Below are 24,148 nucleotides of genomic sequence, written 5' to 3'. Positions count from 1 at the left end.
AAAATATATTTTTACTTTAGATTTGTCAAGACTCTTCACCATTTGCATGGTTACACCCACATGCACTACCAATCTGATTTTTATGAACAGCAGAAAGTGAAGGAGCATGGTGCTACTCCTAGACTTTGTCCGGGGATATAGTTAATGCTACACGATGCATGAGCTATGCAAGCGATGCATGTACTTTAAGTAAATCTGGAGGATTCCACCAAGTGTCAGTGCCAGAAATCATCATGGAGAAAAATCTGTATCTTTAGTTGAGGGAAGAAAAATGTATTTGAATTCTGATGCTGTTGTCAGTCATCAGTCATTTTTCAACCCGCTATATCTTAACACAGGGTCACGGGGGTCTGCTGGAGCCAATCCCAGCCAGCACAGGGTGCAAGGCAGGAATAAATCCTGGCCTGGGCGCAAGTCCACAGCAGGGCACACACACACACACTCACTCTAGGGACAACTTAGAATCGCCAATGCACCTAACCTTCATGTCTTTGGACTGTGGGAGGAAACCGGAGCTCCTGGAGGAAATCCATGCAGACACAGGGAGAACATGCAAACTCCATGCAGGGAGGACCCAGGAAGCGAGCCCAGGTCTCCTTACTGCGAGGCAGCAGCACTACCACTGCGCCACCGTGCCGCCCTGGTGCTGTTATGAAGGTGCAAAAATAAATAAATAAATATTGGCAATAGCTATGAATGTCGAGACAGTAAGTGATACTTTTAAATGTATTGCCTCATTACAATGGGGAATATGCAACACTTGTATTGCCTATGCAAGAAATGGATGAAGAAAAGCATCATGAAGACATTAGCATGTCAACATTTAAGTCTGATGATTTGCTTCACCGCATTGAACCACACATCAAACATCAAAGGACATAGATTGATCTTATTAGACATGTAAGCCAGCCATTACATTTTTGCTGGTACTGCAACTCGTGAACACATCACGTTAATTTCTGAGGACATGTTCAAACAACACATCAAAAGAATGCTGGATACGCGTGGCAGCCATGATGCATGTGAATAAGTGTTCTGAGCGTGAAGTATAAACTGGTCCTAAGGCATGGTTTCAGACCACTTCTTGGGGTGTGGTAACTAAGAATGGGTCAGACAAAAATTGTAAATGCATCAAAAAGGTGAAAGACTGGTCAATCTTGTCAAAGAAGAGGACACTGGGGAAGTATTTTGAAAATGACACCAGACACTAACCTTCTCTCCGATTTTTTTATAGAACCAACAACCCAAATGAATTCTTATAAATTCTACTCTGACCACTTTTCAAACTTACCCATTTTGTTCTCCACAACCTTTAGAAACGCCTAACCAGGATATGACTGATAGTCCCAGGTGTGACCTATTTACTAGCTAATTTAAACAATTCTAATCTTAATTATCTTTTTTCTTTGTACTAACATCATTAAATCGGAAGTTCCCCTGAGCAGCCCAAACTTTTATGTCTCTGTTCTGCTTTGTTCACTATGTATTCATTAAATAATTTCCTAACAGTTCAACATCGCACGAGAACTTAAGCTAATTATGTTGTAAATTTGCATTTGGTAACAAGAATATCTTGTCAAATGTTATGTTCAAATTAACCTTATAGTTCATGATAACTGAAAGACATGAACAGAATGAAAGCTATTATAAAAACTATTATTCTTCAAAAACAAAAAGTGACAAAGATCCAGAGGCAGAGTGGAAACCATTCAAATATACTGAATGGCATATTGAGCAAAAAAATGACAGTAATTTGTAAGATAGCAGACAGCTTCTTCAAAGGTTCAAAATGCAAAACTGCAGAAAACCAATTAACAATAGCAAGGATTACTCTCAGAGGCAAATTGGCAATGCAGACAATGGAGATACAGGATGAAGGTCTTAAGTAAAGACCAAAAGAGTGCATGAAAGCAGTAGGTGAATATTGGAAATGTTTGCACTATGCAGGCCTCACATGTCTGAGCATAATGTTTACTGAACGATGCCCAGTCTCAATTACCAACTGAAGAGAGACCAGCAAAATGAGAAAACATGTAGGACTCAACATGTGACTAAATGTTTTGTGTACATGTCATTGGATGCAGTTATGCAACTCAGTGTGGTTTTGTGTTTTTTGAGTTGTGGAATTTCGTGTTTATTTTAAGTCTACTGTATTTGTACTTGTACTTTGTACTGATCCCATAAGTGTTCAATATAAAAATAAACTGAATTAAATTTAGAGGAGCGTCTATAATGAATAGGTTCGTTTTTGCTAACTTTTACAAATTGCTTCTACCAAGGAAATAGACAACAGAGCCAAAATATATTCAAGAGAATATTTGCCGGAATTTTCCCTGATGAACTAAAATCAAATGGATAGAAGGGCATTAATTTTAGCATTATTAGATCCAGGCCTGTAAGAGATTGCAAAATAAAACTGACTGAAAAAGACGGCCAAAACTTTTTGACATGGCTTAAGTCATTTTGCAGTGTGTAAATGAGAAAGATTCTTAAGATCCTCAAATACCCTGACTTCCTTCAGCCTGTGTTTTAATTCTTGTAGGGCCAATTTCTAGGGTAGTAGCAGTTGAAATTATACTTTTAACATTCATGATGAATAATTAGCATGTCCTATTAATCTTCTAAACTGTTTTGTGGCTGGAGAAACCAGCCAATGCACTACTGATTAAACATTACTGCAAGATACTGTATGTTAGTCCAAAAATATTAATAAATTGCCATTGCATTCACCTTTTTCTAGTTCACAGAACAGATTAGCCTTTTGTAAATGAAGAAAAACTTCTCATACATGGGAAAAAAAACACCAAAAAGAATGTATAATGTCTCAGAAAACATTAATCAGCAACTGAAATAGAGCTGGATCATTTACAAATCCCAAGGACATGCCAAAATATTCACAATGACCAATAGCTTGATTAAAACCTGTTCTCTTCTACCCATCCACTCATTTATAGCACTACAGGGTTATGAGGAGTCAGTGCTGATCCCAGCAGCAGTGAGTGGAAGGTGGGAAGCAAACCTAGATGATACACCAGACTCTCACACCCACACACACACTAATATTTCAATTTAGGGTCATTAACAAAAATAACCTGCAAATCATTGGGATGTGGGGAAGAAGCTAGAGAACCAACAGAAAAATCCACACAGACACAGGACTAATGAGGACAAAGAAAGACTGAGGGCGAACTTTTACAGATGGGATGCCGGTCATATACTTAGTCTAATTTGTACCACAGAATTAAATATTTTACTCTCCTTTTGATGTATCATTTGACACAGTGTGGTCAATTGTCATTGAGCAGGCAGAAGTCTGTCAGTTCATCTCCCACCTTGACTCAGTGTGTGACTCACTCGGCTATACTCCAGCTGTAGAAGTATTTTACTAAGCATTTATGGTATAAATTAAAAATTGTCAAGTCATGTTACCTGTCAAAGGTAGATAATAGAATAAAGTTTAAAAGATTTAATATCCCCCTCCTTGAACCGTCACCTTATCGTGGTGGAGGGGTTTGCGTGTCCCAATGATCTTAGGAGCTATGTTGTCTGGGGCTTTATGCCCCTGGTAGGGCCACCCAAGGCAAACTGGTCCTAGGTGAGGGATGAGACAAAGAGTGGTTCAACAAACTTCCGATGAAGAACAAAAACCTTGGACAACGTTTTCCCTTGCCCGGACGCGGGTCACCGGGGCACCCCTCTGGAGCCAGGCCTGGAGGTGGGGCTCTATGGCGAGCGCCTTGTGAACGTGGGTCCTCCGTCCCATGGGCTCACCACCTATGGGAGGGGCCAAGTAGGTTGGGTGCAGTGTGAGTTGGGTGGTGGCCGAAGACGGGACCTTGGCGGTCTGATCCTCGGCTACAGAAACTGGCTCTTGGGACGTGGAATGTCACCTCTCTGAAGGGGAAGGAGCCTGAGCTAGTGCGTGAGGTCGAGAGGTTTCGGCTAGGTATAGTCGGACTCACCTCGACGCACAGCTTGGACTCTGGAACCAATCTCCTTGAGAGGGGCTGGACTCTCTACCACTCTGAAGTTGCCCCGTGAGAGGCCGAGCAGGTGTGGGCATACTTATTGCCCCCACTGGAGCCTGTGCATTGGGGTTTACCCTGGTGGACAAGAGGGTGGCCTCCCTCCGCCTTCGGGTGGGGGGAAGGGTCCTGACTGTGCGTATGCGCCGAACAGCAGTTTGGAGTATCCACCCTTTTTGGAGTCTCTGGAGGGGGTGCTAGAGGGCATACCTTCTGGGATTCCCTCGCTTTGCTGGGAGACTTCAATGCTCACGTGCTCAATGACAGTGAGACCTGGAAGGGTGTGATTGGGAGGAATGGCCCCCCCGATCTGAACCCGAGTGGTGTTTTGTTATTGGACTTCTGTGCTCGCCACGGATTGTCCATAACGAACACCATGTTCAAGCATAAGGGTGTTGATATGTACACTTGGCACCAGGACACCCTAGGCCTCAGTTCGATGATCGACTTTGTGGTCGTGGTCGCCGGACTTGCGCCATATGTCTTGGACACTCGGGTGAAGAGAGGGCGGAGCTGTCAACTGATCACCACCTGGTGGTGAATTGTCTTCGATGGTGGGGGAAGATGCCGGTCAGACCTGGTAGGCCCAAACGTTGTGAGGGTCTGCTGGGAACGGCTGGCAGAGTCCCCTGTCAGAAGTAGCTTCAACTCCCACCTCCGCAGAACTTCAACCACGTCCCGAGGGAGGTGGGGGACATTGAGTCCGAATGGGCCATGTTCCGTGCCTCTATTGTTGAGGCGGCTGACCGGAGCTGTGGCCGCAAGGTGGTCGGTGCCTGTGTGGCGGCAATCCCCGAACCCGTTGGTGGACACCGGCGGTGAGGGATGCCGTCAAGCTGAAGAAGGAGTCCTATAGGACCTTTTTGTCCTGTGGGTCTCTGGAGGCAGCTGATAGGTACCGGCAGGCCAAGCAGAATGTGGCTTCGGTTGTTGCTGAGGCAAGAACTCGGGCATGGGAGGAGTTTGGAGAGGCCATGGAGAATGACTTTCGGACGGCTTCGAGGAGATTCTGGTCCACCGTCCGGCGTCTCAGGAGGGGAAGCAGTGCAGTGTCAACACCGTATATGGTGGGGATGGTGCGCTGCTGACCTCGACTCAGGACGCTGTGGGTCGGTGAGTACTTTGAAGACCTCCTCAATCCCACTAACATGCCTTCCACGAGGAAGCAGAGCCTGGGGACTCTGAGGTGGGCTCTCCCATCTCTGGGACTGAAGTCACCGAGGTGGTCAAAAACTCCTTGGTGGCAGGGCCCGGGGTGGATGAGATACCGAGTTCCTTAAGGCTCTGGATGTTGTAGGACTGTCTTGGTTGACACGCCTCTGCAACATCGCATGGACATCGGGACAGTGCCTCTGGATTGGCAGACGGGGTGGTGGTCCCCTCTTTAAAAGGGGACCGGAGGGTGTGTTCCAACTATAGAGGGATCACACTCCTCAGCCTCCCTGGAAAAGTCTATTCGGGGTTCTGGAGAGGAGGGTCCGCCGGATAGTCGAACCTCGGATTCAGGAGGAACAGTGTGGTTTTCGCCCTGGTCGCGAACAGTGGACCAGCTCTTCACCCTTAGCAGAATACTGAGGGTGCATGGGAGTTTGCCCAACCAGTCTACATGTGTTTTGTGGACTTGGAAAAGGTGTTCAACCGTGTCCCTTGGGGAATTCTGTGGGGGGTGCTCTGGGAGTATGGGGTACTGGACCCCTGATAAGAGCTGTTCGGTCCTGTACAACCGTGTCAGAGCTGGGTCCGCATTGCTGGCAGTAAGTCGAGCCCAATTCCTGTGAGATTTGGACTCCGCCAGGGCTGCCCTTTGTCACCGATTCTGTTCATAACTTTTATGGACAGAATTTCTAGGGCAGCCAGGGTGTTGAAGGGGTCCGTTTGGTGGACTCAGGATTGGGTCACTGCTTTTGCAGATGATGTTGTCCTGTTTGCTTCATCAGGCCGTGATCTTCAGCTCTCTCTGGAGCGGTTTGCAGCTGAGTGTGAAGTTGCTGGGATGAGAATCAGAACCTCCAAATCCGAGACCATTATCCTAAGCCGGAAAATGGTGGAGTGCCCTCTCAGGGTTGGGGAGAGATCCTGCCCCAAAGTGGAGGAGTTCAAGTATCTCAGGGTCTTGTTCACAAGTGAGGGAAGAATGGAGCGTGAGATGACAGGCGGATCGGTGCGGCATCCGCAGTGATGCGGGCTCTGCATCGGTCTGTCATGGTGAAAAAGGAGCTGAGCCGTAAGGCAAAGCTCTCAATTTACCAGTCGATCTACCTTCCTACCCTCACCTATGGTCATGAGCTATGGGTAGTGACCGAAAGAACGAGATCACGAATACAAGCGGCTGAAATGAGTTTCCTCCGCAGGGTGTCTGGGCTTTCCCTTAAAGATAGGGTGAGAAGCTCAGTCATCTGGGAGGGGCTCAGAGTAGAGCCGCTGCTCCTCTGCATCGAGAGGAGCCAGATGAGGTGGCTCGGGCATCTGATCAGGATGCCTCCTGGACGCCTTCCTGGTGAGGTGTTCCGGGCACGTCCAACCGGGAGGAGGCCCTGGGGAAGACCCAGGACACGCTGGAGGGACTATGTCTCCGGCTGGCCTGGGAACGCCTTGGGATTCTCCCGGAAGAGCTGGAAGAAGTGGCCAGGGAGAGGGAAGTCTGGGCCTCTCTGCTTAAGCTGCTACCCCTGCGACCCGACCCCGGAACAGGATGGATGGATGGATGGAGATTTAATATCTCTTGTTCTACGTGGACCTTCAGCGCCTTTCCTTGGTATTCTCATCTGAACCTTCCTTGACACGTGTTCCTGTAAAGCCTACTTCGGAGACTCATTTCCTGTCCAATTTTTTCCATTTCCTCTTTGAAGGTGACTCTCAGCATGCCCCCTATGCCTTTACTTCTCCTTGTGTGTCTCACACTCACATCACCTAAGCCAAACTGACCAATCACATTGCTTGAAGAAACCAGACACGCACAGACATTAGGGTTTACTCTATAATAGATTTGGTTATAAGACTCATATACATAATGACAAACACAGAAGTACAAGGCAAGTGTTATATGGGGAGTGCTTCAAATGCACTTCTAGGTTGAATGGATGCAAATCCCAGTTGCTTTCCTATTGCTCATCACATCAATAAGAGGAGCTGTTCTATCAAATCGGGGCAGATGTTTCACTTTGTTCAAATGTGTCCACTAAAACTAATTTATATTTAGAGTCATCTTCAAGGATCATCTTCCTACAGATTGCAATGCTGAGATTTTACACTGCCAGCTGGTCCCTTTATTTAAGGATATTTTAACGTCTGCCCAGGTAGTTTTTTTATTAATTTTTTTCAAGATTGTTATGGCATTATAAATAAAACAAGCATACCTCAATCATGCCTACATTGCAGCAGGAATCAAACAAATTCCATCTGTTTGGAAGACCAGACTGTCTCTCTCTTTGTATTTTGTGCATTTGCTAAGAGCATTCTTTATAAAAGATTAAAGATAAATAAATAAATAAATAACCACTGATTTTAAATGACTTCCAAATGCATTCTAATGTGGATTAAGGGAAAAGAATGAATAGATGAGGGAAATACAGAATATGCTAGGTGCATGTAAATATGCTTAAAGAGAATGGACTAAAAGAGCAGAAGAAAAGTAACTTTCAAATCCAACCCCCATATAACAGTGAAGAGGGATGGTTGATATTTTTTAGCATAAAGAAATGCTATTTTGAGAAGTGCTGATATTCTAATGGGCTAAATAAGGTAAGAACTCAACATCACAGCCTTGAGTATGTCAGGAATCGGCCAACATGAAAAAATCAAGTTGTATTGTTACACTTTATTAGTTGACCAAAACAGCACATGGTGTTGCCCAAAGAAGCCTTAATTCTATGTCTCCAAGGGTAAAACTAACAGATGCACTAAGAAGCGTCCTAAAGGATCTTAATCCCTTCTGCCCTATAAAACTAGACACAGCACTCACACTACCTTGTTCCAAGAAACAGAAATCAAGGAAAAAGACAGAAGAAAAGAGTAACAGGTCTAGAAAATTCAGCAGAAACCTCCCAAAACAGAGAAGGTAAATATCAAGGAGATTCTCAAAAACAGTGCTGGAACCGGACTTTCAATCAAATACATATATAAATAAACTCCTGTTTCATCTTTGGCACCACAGTCTAGTGTCCAATAGGTCACACTTGATCATTGCTGACCCTTTATAATACATACTTATTATATCTTTGCTCAGACTTGATGATTACAGTATGTACTATATCTCAGTTGTGTTCAGAGCTACTGTACACTTAAAGCTGGTAGTCATGGGGCCAGTCTGAGAAATTATCCAACCCGCTATATCCTAACTACAGGGTCACAGAGGTCTGCTGGAGCCAATCCCAGCCAACACAGGGCACAAGGCAGGAAACAAACCCCAGGCAGGGCGCCAGCCCACCACAGAATTCTTTTCAATGAAATCTTAATTACGTAAAAGAGAAGAAAATGTTAATATTTTGTTCACAATAAGTGTCTGCATTATTTTTCTTCTCTCTGTCAATATGTGATCAATGTACACTAGTCATACCTTTTCATGGCCTTACGTTATTTTCTGGATCTATCCCATCTTACTCGTTACTCAATGGGCCCTCATTCTTTTCCTCTCTGCTTCTCTCTTTAACTTAACAACCTGACAACTCACAGGAGAGTACTTTTTCTGTGGACCCTCATCTTACCACTCTTCTCCATTATTCATGCACACATTCAGCTCCTTCTATCTTCCCTTTACTCCAGCCTTGTCCCTGTTAGCCACAAGATTTTGTGAATTATCTTTGTACTGAAGAAGCCGACTCTTTACTCATCTGTTTTGTCTAATGTCTCCCCCATTTCAAATCTATTTTTGCTCTCTTAAACATTGAGCACATTGTTTCCTCTCAGCTAGTCCATCATATAAATGACAACCATCTGTTTGTAAGTAGCCAGTTCTGACTCCACCACAGCACTCAAGCGGCTCTTCATCGTATCGTGAACAGCTTCTTATGAATGTTGATGCAGTAGCAATCTTTGCATTTGCTCTCCTTAACCTTGTTTCTGCCTGACGCTGCTCACTTAAACATTACTATGAGACAGCAGAAGAATTGTGATTCAACAAAATTTATTTCAATACAAGTTAGCAGAGAACATTGTCTAAAACTGTCAAATAAAACCGGCAAAGAAAAATCAGTAATAATCAGGAGCAAAATTAATCTGGTTAATGTGGCTGCAGGCACCATACATCCTGAGGCCTGATTTTAAACTCAGACCAGGTCACTGTCTGTGTAGGGGAAGGACCTTTTTAATGCATCCTCTTATATCTTCATCCCAAAAATGTAAAATTAATAGATGACTGTAAATGGAGTGTGGATATACTTATCTGTATGCCCCAAAATGATCTGCATTTACATCCAGAGATGTTTTTTACCTTTCAACTGAAGGATCCCAACCACCACAATTATTTGTGCTTCAAAGTGGACAGCTGGATTGATCCTTCAGTTTGCCATATGTTTAAGATCCGTAAGATAGGAAACAATTAACCAAAGTGAAATGTGTATTTGGGGTACAAGCATTTAACCTCCTTAGTGTTAACCCTGAGTGTCTCTCAGGCTCAAACATTTATGCAAATACCATGTAAATATGGTTAACCCCAATTTCATGGGTTAACTGATATTGATGACATATGGGATATCACACACGTGTGCATGGGAGGCAGCTAAAGGGCTCGAGTAAGGACAGTTCCGAGACATACTGGGATGTGGCAGAGTGCACTGACTCTTTTTCTCCCTTGCCTGCAGACCATTCACGGGAGATTCCACCTGGTCCCCTTGACGTCACTTCCGGAACCGAGCCAATGGAAGGAGAACTTGCCGGCTCCGGCCCCTGTGATCTCACATCCGGGCTCGTACCAGTGGCAGAAGACCTGCATGAGCCTGACCCCTTTGACTTCACTTCCTGTCTTCCCCTTTAAAAGCCTCCACCTTTTCCCTATTCCCTCAGTTCTGTATTTGACTTGGTTTTGTGCACAGCAGTGCTATTATTTAAAGACAATTTGCAGCCAGGAAACCAAATTATACGGGTGGCTGCCCCAAACCTTGCTATTTCTCATTGTGGCTTTTGTGACAGGGGTTTTAAGCATGAATAACGCTTGGGACAGTATTCTGCCATCTTATAAATGAAATAAGCATACTGCAAAAAAATCATGAATATTTGTATGTGTTCTGCCATTCTTTCATAAGTCATCAATATTCATGAGTTGGACTGAGCCTTTAAACAAAGCACAATGGCATGTAAACAAAAGCTGCAAGGATAGTTTTAGAACAAACTGAAAGTGATCAATTAGTTGAAACAAGTGATAGTGATGGCAATTTGAATTGGTCTTCAGACGTGACACAGATAATGAAACTGATGCATTTGGCAATGTAAAATTGAACTGCTGTGATACGTCTGGTGAATTCAAATTCAAAAAGGTTCCCTCTGGTGCAAGTAGATTTGTGGCAAAAAAGGTAAAATGGTTGTGATCGAGTAGAAGGACAAGAGAGATGTTAGCAACCCTAAACACTGTTCACAATGCTGCAACTGTCAATGTTAGCATTAGGGGGAAAATGTACAGGTCACTAAGCCTTGCTCTGTGGTAGCCCACAATAACAAAATAGGCACATCGCTTGTGCAGATTAGGCACTGACATACTACCCTCTCGTGCACTAGCAACTGACAAAATATTTGGAGATAAGCTGGCAAAGAAACACGCTTCTACCATCCTGATTACGACATTGGTTCTGAGCTGTTGAATGTTTCAAAACATATCACACGAAGGATGTTTATTAAATGTCCATCAATATTGCAATAAACACTAGACATACCTTTCCTAGTGTCTTTATGATAATGTTTTAGTATTTACTTGTTTCTGTTACACCTATTTTTTCTTGCTGAAATAATTCAATATCTTTTATTTTTCATGGAGTAAACATAATGCTAAGGAGATTAACTGTTCTTGTAGAAATTTCATATTCAGGGGTTTGTACTGCTGTAGACTTAAACAGGAACTCACACTCTCTTTTGAGAGTCTCTCAAGAGTTCATGTTAGGACCACTTGTCCTCAACATTTTCAAAGATTTGCTTGCCTGATCTGCTCACCTTAACTTTTTTTCCAAGCCAGACTGAAAGCATTCATTTCTATATGGGAATCACACCTTGAATGATCTGCCCCTTTAAGCTTGGCATTGCTGCCTGACTTACGCTGACATTGTATTGATTCATAAGTCTCATTTTGCTCACTTAAGTTATAGTAAGGAGTGATAAAGAAAATCAACAATGCAAATAGCAACATGAAACAATGAATGAATAAAACATTGAAATTAGGGTGACATTTTAGAATTGGGGCTACCTAGGTACAGCCATAGTTATTCACTGCTATTTAACAAGATCTTACCAAAGAATTTGTTTATGTTACATAGTAATATGTAATATATGCTGTATATCAAGCCCCAAAGCCCCTATTCTAAAGTGTTAACCAAAGTTAGTTTATAATTTTAAAAGCTAAATACCCTTCATTTAAGACAGCAGTTTTAGCCACAAGGTTGAAAATGACACCTAGCTGTCAATTAACAATGATAGTATCAATTCTGCAGGTTAGATACTTGGTTTGTACTCTGGGGAAGTGCAAGAGAAATCATAGTTGTACTAGTTCTGTGGTGGATTGAGAACAGGGGATGGAACAGAAGGAAGGACAAGTGGAGGAACAGGTGGAAGCATGAGGAATAGAACAAGAACAGGAAGGATTGGATTTGGAAAATGTAAGGGAGGACAGGAGTAGTGGGATGGTTGAGCAGACACAAACAACAGTGAATCTTAATCTAATTTCTTCTTCTCCTTTAGGTAGTTCCTCTACATCGACCTTGCCAGTGTTTGATAGATTGTTGGTTGATAATATGCAGACATGTCCTAAGGGGGAAGAGATGACAGGGGACATGATGACATCTGAGTCATGGGTTGATCCACTGTCCCAGAATGATCCCTCCAATAACATTCTAAGTAGGGATCCGAAACAATTGGAAGTGGTACAACGTTCGACTAGACATGAAGGAAGTAGGAATAGAAAGGACTGGTGTATAGATCTGATTAAATTATATTTGTTGATGGGTGATTCAAACGTTTCTAGAATCCTACATTTTAGACAAAGTGAATTGGAAGCACATAGTTTTCCCAGGGGCAAAGATTAAGGAATATTTTGGTCAAGATTAAAACCCCTAAAACTGAGATATTGAAGGTGCTTTTTTTTTTTCGTATTGGCTTAAACGATTGTCAAAAGATTCCCCTGCCAAGAGAACAGCAATTAAAAAAGGACCTTATTGATTTAAACAGTATGGCTAGAAAAAAAAAGATTCCTAGTGTGCAGATTTGTTTAGCAAAGATCCCTTTTCCTCTGAGAAACAATCAGTAGAATTGTGTGAGACAATCACATTAGTTAATCGGATTTTGCAGGATCATCCCGATTTGAAGGTAATAGAGAGTGAGGGTTTGGGTGATGTGGAGTTAGTGCAAGGTGATTTGCTACATTGGGAGGAGAGGCAGGCATATTTAATAATAGACGGTTGGTTGGAATCTTTAAACTGTTAGAAGGGTCAACCAGGCTTCTACCCTTCCCAAGAGGCAAATATTATTAATTTGAGTGATTGCTTTAGACTGATGGAATCGCATAGAACTCTTCTACAGAAAGGCCTTGCAATTATTCCTACTCCATTAGAAGTGGATACTGAGGAGATTAAATGAGATGTCTATAGATATCATAGGAGGCTGAAATTATTGGACTTTTTTGATTATGAGACGAATGATGCACCTAGAATGTTTGCGGACCCCTCGCATTGGGTGCTGAAAGATGCTGGTTTTGACAAAATCATATAAGATTTAATTAAAAAAGATCAACAGGATCTGAGACCTGTCAATAACATCATCTCGACACCTGATAATTTAACAACAGCAGAAAGAAATTCTTTGAAATATCTTAAAAACAATAAAATGATTATTATTAAACCTGCAGATAAGGGGTCCATGACAGTGATTATGGACAGGGCTCAATACATCCATGAGGCCCAGAGACAGCTTAATAATCACTTGCACTACCGCCCACTAAAAAAATCATTACTATCAAAGACTAAACAAAAAATAGGGAAAATTTTGAATAGCCTACATTTGGATGGTTTTATTAGTGCAAAACAAAAGATATTTGGCTGGACCATCCGACCTGGTGATCAGGAAATTTTATCTGCTTCCAAAGGTCCATACACCTCCTGAAAAATGGACGATCTCTTTTCAGGTCACTTCGGGAAGTCCAATCGCATCAGATTGCTTGTCGGAGTCATATAGTGTTTTGGAGTTTTTTGATCATTTTTTGAACCTCCGTCACAATTGCATAATATTTAAATTTGTGACACTTACAACTTTTCAGTTGATTAAGAACCAGGTGTTTCTGAGACAGTCCTTTATGTTTGCAATGGACGTGGAATCTTTATATACTTATATTGACATTATGTTGGGTGTAAAATCTGTTAAGAACATCTTTAAGAAATTTCCAGATCCTAATAGACCAGACAGATACTTGTTACAATTGTTGGAATTGAGTCTTAGGACTAATGAATTTGAGTTTAATGGCAAGCTGTACTTGCAAAGCCATGGGACTTCCATGGACAAGAGGTATGCTCCTGCTTACACAAATATTTACATGGCTGAATGGGAGCAGACGGCATTCACTAAATGTCGTAGGCTCCCATTACTTTATTTGCGCTACCTTGATGACATCTTTGGGGTATGGACATACACTAGGGAGGAATTTGATTAATTTCATAGGACTCTAAATAATATTCATCCAGCAATTAAATTAACAGCGGAAATCAGTTATGACTTAGTGACACAATTGTATTTTGTCCAACATAAAGTGACAACATAAAAAAACTCAACTCACAGGTCTATGTTAAAAATACGGACACCCACGCCCTTTTGCAAAAGAGCAGTTTTCACCACAGACATACCTTTAGAGGTATAATAAAATCGCACCTTATCAGATATTTTTAGGATTAATTCTGATATGAAACATACACATGAGGCAGTTCATATTTTATTTTCTGCTCTGAGGAAGAGAGGGTACTCGAGGAGGTTTCTAAAGGAGATAACAGTGTTAGGTTTCTGCTACTTATACAGTATATTTATCTTATAAATGTGTTTCCTTGAATAAATTTACTGGTGTACCTCAACTTCGAATTGTGGGGATGTCTGCTCAGAGGTAAGTGATCTTTCTTGGTTAACATGGTCGGATTCTTTTGAAGAATTATTAACGTGGGATATAGCAAATCCTTATAACACAAGTTTACAATGGCTATGCTTAAGTCTGTTTACACATTTGAAATATTACAGTTCCTGGTTTTCAATTAGTGTTCCGAGAATGGAATATTTGATTTTATTTGATTGCACAACATCTTGTTTTGTCTCTTTTCCTGTCTCTTATCTTTATACCTTGCCAATCTGGGATGTTCTACTGATGCTGGGTAATCGACATAGGTACTTCAAAATATCGGTACAGGGTTATGAGAGTTACGAACTGCCCCCACATCCTAAACTTAAAAACTTAACCCTTTAAAATCACCTCCTCGAGGACTGTTGTCAGTGGACTTTATCCCTGAGGTTAAGAGTCTCAGAGGCAGAAAAATTGTTGTTGATCCCTGAGATTAATATGGTAGGAGTCTCTAATGATAATTAGTATATTTCTGTCCCTGATGTTAATCAGTATTTCCCTAGCCCTGATGTTAATAATTTGATGAGCCCTGATGTTAATCACATCACTTTAGCTTCTAATGTTAAGGATTACATCCTTTGCCCTGATGTTAATACGCAACTTTTGAATATGGACTTATTGTCTAATTTAGATATGGACAATCCCTCCCCAAATCCTGAGGTTAAAATTCCCTGGTTAGGCCCTGAGATTAACACCCAGATATTTAGTTTGGAGGACAAGATCGGCAAGGCGCGGAGAAGAAAATAATAACATTGCTTTGGACCTAGGTGGTTTTCTTGATGGATTGCAAGGGGAATGGAGGGACAATTATAAGGTTTGAAAGTCCAGATAGTCAGAGAGCAAAGACTTTGCAGGAATGATTTTTGGAGTGGATGTTAAAATATATCTATTATTTAGATTTTTTAGATTTCAAACAATATGTGAATATTTTTGAGCAACATCTCTCAAAAAATAAAATAAGCAGGGGTGGACAAGACAGAAGAGGACAGTGGAAAGAAATACTGGAGGGAAAGACACGGACGGAACAGGAAGTGGAGGGTGGAGACAGAATAGGACAGAAGGAAAATATCTTGCTAATGGTATTTACGTTCACAGCACAAGCACAGATTGTTAGAGTATTAAGGAATAACTTTCTTCAAATACAATAGGAAGATGAGGACTTGAAGGGATGGAAGGTTACGGCAGCTTATCGCAGGAGCAAGAATTTGAAGGATGTACTAGTTAGGGAATCCTGTACAGTTAAAAAGAAAAACAAATGTGGAAGGCAAATCCCTTATGTAAATAAAAAAAATTAGTAATCCTCTTTCATCCATAGAATTACCAATCTTTCAGAGTTTGACCCTCAATACTACAAATTGCATTTATACAATACAGTGCAAAACACATAATTAGGTGAGACTAGAATTACTGTTAAAGCAAGATGCTTACAACATCTTCACTTAATTGAAAATCAGAGTAGGCAGACCAAACTTTAATCATTTTGTACAGTCTGACCGCTTACCACAGTTTTTTGCATTAGAACATGAGTCTTTCTGGAACAAAACTTGCTGTTTACAGAAAGAAATGTAATGAATCAAAAACTTAAATACATTCTTCTCTATTGGGCTAAATGAAAGATGTTATCAGTGTGTAGTCTTTGATTCTCTCACGATTGAATGAATGGGGGTTAATTAGAAATTAATTACAGGATTAGCATACCATTGTACTGCCAATTGAGGCTGGCATCCCCTACCCTAATATAAACCCATTACAAGTTAACAACTCTGAACATGAGGGGGTGCTATTGGACCATTCACACATCCAAAATATTTTAATGTTCAAAGCTATATAACAAGGAGACAAGAAGAAAACATCAAAATTAACAAATGGCACAAAATCATACAGCCATCTACCTATTCACAATAAGTCGCTCTCTCTCTCTGTGTCACAGGGGTGGTTGGTCCTGCTCCATCTACAATGTACAAGCACTCCGGTTTTCTCTTCCCTTTCATGTTTTTCACATTCTCGTAGGCTTGTTCCCACACACCATCTCTTGACTACTTGCTCCCAGGTAGACTGGCTGGATGGATCATTTATGCCTCAGCCACAAGCTGCTTCCAAGGATATCCTGGTAAACATCACTGGGGTTAGGAATTCCCTGTGAAAATCCAACAGCTGTCCCTTTAGCACTGCCCCAAATATGTTGTCAGTCCTGAGGCCCTGTTTAAAATGCTAGGTAGGACATCCCTCAAAGCTGCTGCATGTTAGTCTGGAGGTCCTCTGCATTTAAGACCTAGTCCCACTGTAGGTGCAAGTCTGTCCTTCAGGAGTATTTCTTTCACAGCAACATATACCACCCTTGCTAAAGATTACTCTAACATTAATGCAATCCTTCTTCAAAAGTACCCTGTTGCCTGCATTTCTGGTCCCAACTTAACTACCTTCTACACAGGCAAAAAAAGTGAAGCCCACTCTTACATATGGATCATGCTTGCCCACCACCACAAAAGCACTGCGGTCTACTTTCCTTTGCAGAGGCAAAAACAGATCCTCCATTACAACAGCATTATTCAGAATCCCTCACAAAGACAAAAACACAGGTAATGAAATTCAGTCCTGCATTGTGACGCTCTAGCTGAAAATGTGGTGTGTCTTTAAGAAGATTCCAAATACTAAGGCAGTGAGAAGAAGACAACTTTATTATAATAATTCATAGAGTTCAGTCCAATTCAGTTTATTTTTATATAGCACTCCTTACTGATTGCAGGTGCAGAATGTTGTGGCAAATTCCCAAGTAGATACAAAAAACAAACTTTACAAATTACTAATTACATAATGAGTACACATAAATGAACATATTTGTTTTAATACACAAGCAAAAAAAGTAGTTCAAAACTGATTAACAAACAGTTAAATAAAACTCCAGTCAGCAGTATTCTGGGAAAAATGAAACATCTGGAGGGTCCACAGCCAGTTTTACAAGGTCAGAGTCCCGGACACCTCGGACAAATGGCTGGCCACCTATTCCTAAATTGTACAGTAGAGTCTATGCTGGGCCATCAAATATGATGACAGACAACAGAATCTTTCCACACACTGACAGCTAAGATGGTTAAAATTGTTCTTAAATTTAGAAGTGCAAACAGATTATTCCTGTAGCCTACCAGGCTAAGGCGCAAGTATGATGACTGAGCAGCCGGCTGTATAGAAATCATGGCTATGATACCAGATACAGCTCCACTTCTCTGCTGATTGCACTTATTTAAAAATATTTATATATATCATGTCAATTTAGCAGCATATTCAATTTTAAATGTATTACAATTATTTAATCAAGATTAAACAATTAGACAATGCATGCAGAAGATCATATACACGGTTACTAAATTCTATGTTTTCTCAACTTACAGCCAACCATGTTACCATCCAAAGTTTGATCTACTTATATTTGATTTGCCACAACTTATTTTAAGGCCGCACAATAACTTGACTGTGTTATGTTGAGACATATTTTGATTTTTTTTCTATTACAATGACAAGCCAGTGAAACAGATGCGGTTCTTGTGAGATCTCTGGAAAACATCAAGAGTAATTCACACTGACTTTTGGATCCTACCAACTACTCCTTGACCAGCCTTGAAGAAATCTTGGCAGCAGCCTGAGCTTTGAATTACAGCTTTTAGTAAGAATTTCTGCTAACTTCTAGACCTAGGAAGGCAACCTAACTCTTGCAGGGCTGCAGTGGCTTAAGGTTTTTGATTCAGCCATTTTTAATTGGTGTCTAATGAATACCTAGAATTAAATAAGCTCTAATTAATTAGATGTCCTTTTAATCTTCAATATTCACAATATTGTTTTGTTTTCTGGCATTTTAATTGCAAAGCTGTACTGAGCTGACAGAATTTTCAGCTGACCCTTATGTGGACCCTTTTAGAGTGCTGCTTGAATGATAAGCTGCAGGAGAGGATGATCATCTAATTAGAGACCTTGACCATTCACACATTGGCATACTTTACATGTTAATTGATATTTAGACACAAGTAAATGACCAGTCCTAAAAAGTGACTGATAGCAGCCCAAGGATTTAAAGGATAAGTTTGGTATTTTCAAGTCAAAGTTATTTCTTCACAATATGTTAAATTGCCACAAAAAAAAATGTTCTTCTAAAGTGGAGTTTTTTTATACATTTCAAAAGTACCTTGTTTGTTCTTGCAGCTAATAGGAAGACAGATCCATAGGTGAATGAAAAGGCCTCACAACTTACCAAATATATTCACTTTTCATAAAGCATCCTGTGATAACAAAAGAAAGCTAGTAATAATTTTATCATTGATAAACTTGGTCTTGAGCAACATACAGGCCTAGGCAGACCCGTGGACAATTAGATTTAATGTATGCATAAGTATAAGATAGGAGGTCGAAATGTTAATTCAAAAATGAAATTTCAAATACCAAAAAGTACACGGACCACCAGGTCCCTACGAATTTTCAGATTTTGATTTTTGATTAAAGAATAAAATGAGAGAAAATAAGGTATTTTGTAATTCTGTGATAACAAATAGCAGTCATAAAGTTAAAATTACACACACTTTTCTGGATTTATTTGTGATTCAAATAATGAAAGTGTAATAGCTCAAAAACAACAAAACAGACGCATTTTCGTTGTCTGAAACCGTAAATACTTCTTCTTCTGCATTATTTTTGATGACACGTGCGAACCTTCCAACGTCCTCCTCACAAGACATCGACCGACGGCCTTGAAGTTACACTGGCATCAGCAGAGGATGGACCATCACGTTGTTTTTCAGAACAGTAAAAGAGTGACACTCTGGGACAAGGACATGACTGCAGTAAAACGGAGTCGCATCTTTCCGGTAAAAATACAAACTTTGCTTCATTGATGTAGCAGCTCTTTTATGAACATTATTGATATTACTGAAACAGCGAACATTTGGTGATTTCATTTACTAACACTAAGTCTGGCAATTTTTATAGTGCTAGAATTTTGAATGTGTGTAAATGTGTCAATGGTTCCTCATTGACAAATGTAACACATGTTAAGAAAACTTTCTGTAAATCACGTCGCTCTACTAACGAGTTACACGTTTGCGCACTGTTAATACTCGAAACGTTTACTAGCTATAGTAGCCGGTAAAAGTCAATGAGCAACCATTCAAAATGCTAGCACTCTAAAAATTGCCAGACTTACTGTTAGTAAATGAAATCACCAAATGTTGGCTGTTTCACAGTAAGTAATAACAACAATGTTCATATAAGAGCTGTTACATCAATGAAGCAAAGTTTGCAAAGCTTGTATTTTTACCTGAAAGATGCAACTCAGTGCCCTCGTCCTGGAGTGTCACTCTTTTACTGTTCTGAAAAACAACGTAACGGTCCATCCTCTGCTGATGCCATGCAATGTAACTTCAAGGCTGTTGATTGATGTCTTGTGAGGAGTACGTTGGGAGGTTCACACGTCTTCAAAAATCGCGCAGAAGAAGTACCTCCGTTTTCAGACAACGAAAATGCGTTGGTTTTGTTGTTTTTGAGCTATAACACTTTCATTATTTGAATCACAAATAAATCCAGAAAAGTAGGTGTATTTTTAAGTTTATGACTGCTATTTGTTACCTAAGAATTACAAAATACCTTATTTTCTCTCATTTTATTCTTTAATCAAAAATCTAAATCTGAAAATTCCTTTCATTTTCATTTTTTCGTTTTTGCTTCTAAAATGAAACTTCAAATACCAAAAAGTACACGGACCTTCCAGTTTCAGACAAAAAAAATGCGTCTGTTTTGTTGATTTTGAGCTATTACACTTTCATTATTTGAATCACAAATAAATCCAGAAAAGTATGTGCAATTTTAAGTTTTTTGACTGCTGTTGCCACAGAATTACAAAATACCTTATTTTCCCTCATTTTATTCTTTAATCAAAATCTGAAAATTCCTTTCATTTTTGTTTTTTCGTGTTTGCTTCTAAAATGAAATTTCAAATACCAAAAAGTACACGGACCCTCATGGTAGGTCCATGTACTTTTTGGTATTTAAAATTTCATTTTGGAAGCAAAAACGAAAAAACCCATGAGAATGACAGAGGAGTCATAGTGTTATTATCACTCTCTACATCCAGACAGACTACAGAGGCAATCAATGTGGCAAGTAGGATGTCAGGTTACATAACATGATGTTCCAAGTATAAATCAAAGGAGGTAACATTTAATTTATATAACACGTTAGTGAAGCCTCATCTGGAGTACTGTGAACAGTTTTGGTCTCCATATTACAAAAAAGACATAGCAGCACTACAGAAAGTGCAGAGAAGAGCAACTCAGTGGATCCTGGAACTGAGAGGTATGAGGTATGAGGTATGAGGAGAGGTTAAAGGAGTTCAACTTTTCAGTTCAAGCAAATGGCAATCAAGAGATTAGTACAGTGCATCCCAGCTGTTACGTTAAAATAAAGTCTACAACAAAAATGTGGAGACACAGCTGAAAACCTCTTAAGGACAGATTTCGCACAAATATTGGAAAGTTTTTCTTCAGTCAAAGATCTATGGACAAATAGAATAAATTCATTGGGGGGACTTTAGGGACCTTCAAATCAAGACTTATGTTATTTTATGTCCTTTTGGCTAATCTCGATTAATAGAGGTTGTTGTGCTGAATGGTTTGTTCTAGTTACAGTTATTATAATGTTTATATAATGTATAATGTGAAAGAGGTTATATGACAAGTGCAGTTGCAATGTTAAGTTCTTTATTCAAATAAACTTTCACTCACACTTATTACATCAAAACACATGCAAGCAAGCAAACACACTGTCACAGCAATCCATCTTCTCATAACAAACAACATGGGTACATAGGGAGAATTTATGAGGTTTTTAGGAAGAATTCTGTATCTGTCAAAACTAGCTCTGCTCTCTACATGACAGAGTTGCGTTCCCAAGGAGATGATGAGCTGAGGAAAGCCACAAGGAACGAATTATGGTGAGGCCTAACTAGTAAGGTCTCCACATGGACTGCAAAAATATTTTGCCAGTTGATCTACAGCAGGAGGGGAAGGAAGGTGGCAGATTATAGTCAGTTCATTTTCAACCTGAGTCAAAGAAGAAACTCTATATTAGTTGAAATAAGCAGAAGTCAATATGAAGGGGTCGAAACAAAGTAAAAGAAGGACTGAGCCACAAGAAACCTTCGTGTATGGACTGTACACAACACTGGTGAAAGCCTTATGGAGGAACTCTGGACTTGATTACTTTATCTAATAACATTAACCATCCCTCAAAACCAGTATGTAGAAAACCTTAGTCATTGTGTTGTCTTCGGCTTCTTGAACTGCCCCCATTGGCTACAACAGGTTAATGCATTTAAAGGCAGTAATTTACAATACAATAAAATACTATAAACTCTGTTGAATACCTCATAAGTCAGACTTGTTGAGGTGTGTACTGCCCTTTTATTTATCTGCTCCTTTCAAGCAACACAATAATCTTACAAAAGGTGAAAGGAGTGAGCATAATCCAAAACAGTTAAAGACAAAGTGAGCTTTCTTTACTTAGAATATGAAATGAAATACTAATCTGAAAAAATCTGAGTTACAGCCTGAGCTGATGTGCTCATCTGATTGAACTAATGCACTAAATTTCTTTGCTTTGCCTTGGTTATGTCCTACGTGCATTACTGCAATACTTTCCTAAACCTATAGGGCTCATTTTCCATTAATTTTCTAAGACTGTACATGCATAACTGACTTGATGGTAAGCCTGATTTCTAATAAAAAACATAGCACACAGCATAGTTTAAATGCTGGGTGGGCACATAAAGCACTTTAGTGCCATGCCAGTGCTTTTTCTTCTTCATGAAGAACCAACATGATGAATGATTCTGCCAAGTGGGAGGCTGGGGCTTAGCTCTTCATTCATCCTCCATTTTAAACAGGATGCAAGAGGAAAAGGCTAAAGGATTTTTCACTTTCATTACAGTCTGTAGGGCCTTACAGCTATAGACAGCATGCAGTTTGACATTTTAAAATGTGACAGGTAGTTAAGGCAATTTGCTCTGATGCTCTCCCTCTTAGGAGACTATGGCTCACTTGACTTGCTAAAGTTTATTCTCAAAGGATGAAATTTTGAAGACAGATATCCAAGTTCATCCCATAGGCTCATCTGGGACCCCTCAGGATTGCAGTATGAAAAGCTGTGGCAAACATCCTTTACCCTTCTGACATTTCAAATATTACTTTTATTTAAACAAAAAAAAAAAGATATGATTTTACAAAAAAAAAAAAAACATTTCACATTAGAAAAAGTCAGAAAAATATGCCTTAAACATTAGTCTGTCGGAAAGATTCATGTGCATATTAATGAAATAATAAAGTGTTATGCCACACAAGGTTGGCTCCAGCATTACACTCACTTTACAAGGATAAAGACCGGGTCCCATGAGCCCAATGCGGAGTATCAATTGAGGGGAATGAATGGTTGGAAAGGCTCAATCATAGTCTTCAATTTTCAATCATGCATCTCCTTGTCAGATTGCTGGATCTCCATTCATTGCAGTCCCAATCATCACAATTACAAACCAACCTAATTGTGTGTGAACCCATTCAAACACCAGAAAAATATGAAAACTCTTCATCCCACATAGAAAGTGACAGTGAGGCAGGAATGTTAAAGCAAACACCATCATAACACCATTATTTATATTCTTCTTCATAAGGAAATGATAGAGTAGTAGGAGTGTGACCTAGTGATCTAAGCATTGGACTACAAAGTACATGATAGCTGCTCCAATCCTGTGCAAGTGACTTCATCTACCAGTGGTCAAATTTAAGCATATGTAACAGATTTGAAAGTCATTTTGGGTAAAGCTTTGAGAGCATTAAATACATGGTAATAGGAAAATTCACAGCATTATCAAGTAAATGTTAAATATCTAACCTGGTTTTATGTCTTGCAAGGAAACAATTTACAGTTTATACACATGGCTTCTATTTGGCACCACCTTATAAGTGAAAATATAATAATATGGCACATCAGGCACCTACCTCATCTATGGTGAAGCAACTCCAAATCATTTCAAATAAACACCTCTTTATATGTTTTATTATTTGCTAGGATTCATGTAACAGCAATACAATATGGTAGACTTATAATTTTCTCTTGTGACTGGCATCTTGCCTTTAACTATTATTATTGCTATCATGACCAGATGGTCCATATAAACAGAACTATTTACTGTAGGAAGGGCGTTCAAATTCAGAGCATGATTTTTGTCCAAATTGGTTCAAATTTATTCAATCAAATCCATCTGGTGTAGGCAAGTCCCCACCCTGCCTTCTAAGCAGGAGCACTACTGACTGGACAGCCTAGGTGGAGTTAAGAAGAACTCCGATGATGGTGCTCATCTTAAACTTAAAGAACTTAAGAATTATTAGCCAAAATCAAGTAGTCTTTACTGTATCTGAAAATCTGTTCTCAACTGGAATCAATAGCCCCAAGATTCTTTTCTGTAAATCATGTGTTGTTTAGCCAACAGGGGATGTGTACAGGAAGGGAATAAGTATGATCCAGAGTTCTTAAGGTGAAAAGGCTAGTGTCAAGTTAACAGAAAGGTCCACTTTAGTTCTACATACTTCCTTCCAGTCTTGTGGGAGCAAAATTCACACTCAAAAAACCTAATTTTCTATCAACACCTGAACAACACCGTCTCCTGGTTACTCTCACTCTTCATGTCCACTGCATTTGATTTCACTTTTCCACATTGATTAATTTTGAAGTTTTATGTCTACACTCCAGAGAGAGAGAGAGAGAAAACAATTCAGCTCTGATCTTTATGTTATTATATTTT

The sequence above is a fragment of the Polypterus senegalus genome, chromosome 1, assembly GCF_016835505.1.
Source record: "Polypterus senegalus isolate Bchr_013 chromosome 1, ASM1683550v1, whole genome shotgun sequence".
In the NCBI taxonomy this organism is placed as follows: domain Eukaryota; kingdom Metazoa; phylum Chordata; class Cladistia; order Polypteriformes; family Polypteridae; genus Polypterus; species Polypterus senegalus.
This window is presented reverse-complemented; position numbering follows the sequence as displayed.